The following is a 3943-nucleotide window of genomic DNA, read 5'->3' as shown; positions in this document are numbered from 1 at the left end:
GTCTTCTAGTAGATGCGGGGTTTTTTATTCTCCCGTTACTAACTTAGCAGAAGCTCTCACTACCAAAGCTGCCCGGTACTCACATCTGTTTATTTCGGAGGGCTGAATTATATTAGAGTATGTCTATACGCGGTCTATCGGCATCAAACGAAAATTGAGCTTGGGCTCAATTGCGCGGGGGAGTTGTTCTATTAATACAACTCAAATTATTCTTCAAAAGGGCTTTTATATGTCGCTAGCACGAGGTGTCGTTCAGCTTGGATTTTGCTGGATGGATACAAGATAATGTAGCTTGAGCTGCAGCTTTTGGTGGAGGGATGGGCATTCGAGGCGCCAGAATCTTCAGAATGCGCCAAAGGATAGGATTGAGGATACCAGTGCTGTACTGCAGCAGCTGTTTGGTGATGATATTGCTTGGCGTGACAAGTAGAAGAAGGACGATTTCAAGGTCCGGCTGAAGTGTCAAAAGTGGTCACATACAGAAAAAATAGAAGCTGAAAGAGAACGCGACGGCGAAATTAACCTCGGAGATTCTATCGCAAGGGGTACATATGCATTATCGGCATTCCGCCGCAGAAACAGTATTTACTTCTATTTCAAATCGAATGGCCTAACCTTTGGAAACCCCGAACAGTGGTCCGGCTAAAGTTCTGTCGTTGAGCAGGGATGATGGCTGAGGATAGAAACAGGCTCGTATAGTCGAGAAGACAGGGCAGATGGCTTGCTCCCCATACTGATACAACCCCGTCAAGGTTCCCCATCGCAAGTCCTCCTGCCCTTCGCCCAAGGCAGAGTATCTTTCAAGTACTAGCACGTATTGTCCCATACCGGGACAGATCGACACCCGAGACAGCCATTTTTGGTTTCACCTTTCTTTTTACAAATCCTCCCTTTATGCCTCTGGAAGACATTTGCTTTGTCGGTGTGCGCTTGTACTCCGTACCCCTCTGTGCAGTGCATTCCGAGTCGAACGATGTCTGTGCCTGGTAGTTCCTTTTTTCACTTGGCCAGCGTGGGCTCCTCATGGCTTAACAGGCTTGAGAAGCAAACAACATTAACGCCCCGGCATTCACTCAACCTTCCCAGTTTCTATCCTAAGTTACTTATAAACCAGTGCATATTACAATTGTCGGCGCGAGAGTTGGGTGTTCAAGCACGAGAGGCCGTCTGACTTACTAACCACACAACATTAGCCTGAGATAGTACTCCGTATAAATAAGTAGCAAGTTCCGCCAATTCGCCTGTTTGAAGGAGTCCTTGGCAGGTTCCACCATCAGCGACTTGGCCTGTGCATCTGGCAGGCCGGATCCAGGCGAGAAGCCCGTATCACGCCTTTACAGCCACAGTACCCATGGCCCCAGCTCGGCGGAGACTTGCAGACTTGCAGCTCCAATGGACACGAGGCTAGCGCCTCCTAGCGACGATCACTCTGACAGTAAACTTTTGCTATCCGTACTTTAAATTCTAATTTGCCGGCATTGTCACACTTTTGCGCCAAAACTTGGCCAGATCTTCCACGCTCCGGGTGCCATGACGAAGAACTTTTGAATTTAGGAACAGTGGAATGTCGCATGCATGCATTGTACGACAATTGTATACGGAGAACCGCCCAACATTCGTACAAAGACAGATACTTCCGGCGCTGCCAGTGGTCCCTCTCCTCTCCGCCGAAGAAGCTGACATGCTAAACATAGAACTCTGTGCAGGCTCCGCCGTACAAGGGCATCGGACGTGCCCAGGAATAGCACAGACAGCAGTCAAAGCCTTCGAACCGGCGATCTCCTGCGTGGCGTGGGGTGGGAGACCGCAAAGACAGGAGTCCGAATGATGAGCGCTTCGCTTTGTATGGCGTCCATCTGTTGTTGCCGTTGTTTTTGCCGGCCGCAGTTCCCAACCCGTCACGTGCCGCTGATTGGACTTGCCAGCTGGCCCATCAGCAGCAGCCAACACACCCTTTCTTGGGGGCTGCGGCGTACAACTTTGCCGGCTGGTTCCTTGTCTGCGTTGTGCCTGCAACTGGTTGCTGCTCACGTCCGGAGCTGCCACCTCGGAATTCAGGGAGTCTGACTGGAGCGGGTCGGAGCAGTATTTTGCAGAATTTTCCCTGGAGGCTCTGGCCAATCGCCCAACCCGTTCCTTACAATGATGCGCGTCGCATGAGATAATTCGACAAAAGGATTCAAAAGCAATATAGCTGAGCTCGAAGCGAGCAGAATCTCGCATCCAGTTCGTTTGACACGAGGGTATCCAGCTCTAGGTTACGACTCTAGAAAAGAGCTGGGAAAAAAACGATCTCGTTTCTATATCTGGATCATCGCGGAAGATTTTCACGAACGCCACAATCCACTCCGTTCACGCGGCAAAAATTAAATGACATTCTGGAAGGCAAACTTTTTCTCTTGCATATCTTACATACAAATTTGTCAACAACTGTGTCCCGGTTACATGCATTATTGCTCTGTATGAATATCACACTTTTGTTAGTATTCGTTACTAGTTTGGCCCAGTGAATCCTCCCAGAGCGCCTCCGCTCATTGGACTGGTGATCTTTGCCGATTGTGTTGATGCTGTGATACATACTAGATACATCCAAAAAAGCTGTGGATGCCATGAAGCCGAAAATACACTTTACGCTGACGAGGCTCCTAGAACGGGACAAGGTATGCTGTCAGTGGCGGCCAGATTTAACTAGTAGGCGCAATAAAAGGGAGCAAAATAAGTGAAGTAAGAAAACGAAATTTGCTTCATCATTTGCATAGCAATGCTTCGTGTTGTTACGAGCTAGCTATGGTGTTGCGGTGTAAGAAAAACAGAGCAATCTAATAAGACTATGACGCCAAATGCCCACAGGCAACTCCATAATAACACAAAAGCCATCGATCGCGATATGAAACTATTGATTTAGCAATTTGGCTAGGTGCTGTTTCACTCCCTTACCAACTACTGTGATTGAAAGAAATGACTGCGGGAGGGACCTTAGGCGCAGAGGCCTTGCAGTTGAGTTCTGGAAATTGACTTCGAGCCCTTGGCGGGAGAGCGGAGGTTCCCAGCATAAGCCGGATAGCCGTTTAGAGATTCGGGTGTTTCACCGGCCGAATACCAATCCCCCTTGCCTGGAGAAATATCCTCCGATGCCTGGCACAAGACTTCCTTCAGTATGGGTATGCCTATATTCCGAGCAGGCATTGTACTGCACCGCGTATAATAGGGTGACAAGGATGTCAGCGAGGCCTAAAAATCAATAACGAGAGGACTTGGTGGGTACTCCTTCGGCTCACCAAACAACACGATGTGTTTTAAGGCGAAATAATCTCCAGCCACCATCGGATGGGGAATAGAGTAGCATTGCCAGGCCGAGGGCAGGGAACAGTAGCGAAGACTGGTACGAGTAGTTACGACGCCCCTGCAAAGGGAGGGCGGATGGCCTTGCGCTGACATCGTTCGAGAGAGGTCAAAAGAGAGAATAATGCGTGCGTATCATCATCGATCAACGGGCTTGCCCAGACGCCGCGACGGGGGCCAAGCAGCACCACTCTCCCCGAGTCAAGTTTGGCTGGTGAGACTTCTGCCACCGACAAGCGCGACGCGGGCCTGCGCTGTGTGTCACCTCCCGGCGCTGCAGTGGGCTAGTACGATACCTAACGCCGTTCGTACGGCGGCGTTTCGGTACAGCGCGCCCCACTGCGTTTCGTATCACGCTCACGTGATGCTGTGACTGCCCGATCAGGCTAGCGCATTCCGCTCGCCGCATCGCGCCGGGGCACAAAGCTTGGCCTCAACAACACACCATCAACCACTGTTGACTGACGGGCGGCCTTAGGCGAGGAGATCTGCTCTCCCGGCTGCATCGAATGAACGCCTACCAGGCAACGTGGCGGAGGCCTGGCTCGTTCGCGCACGCAACCTTTTGCCATCCAACCTAGGACCGCCCTCACCTCCAATC

This window comes from Ophidiomyces ophidiicola (assembly GCF_022830035.1).
Source record: "Ophidiomyces ophidiicola strain CBS 122913 chromosome Unknown scaffold_7, whole genome shotgun sequence".
Classification (NCBI taxonomy): Eukaryota; Fungi; Ascomycota; class Eurotiomycetes; order Onygenales; family Onygenaceae; genus Ophidiomyces; species Ophidiomyces ophidiicola.
Note: the sequence above shows the minus strand (reverse complement) of the source record.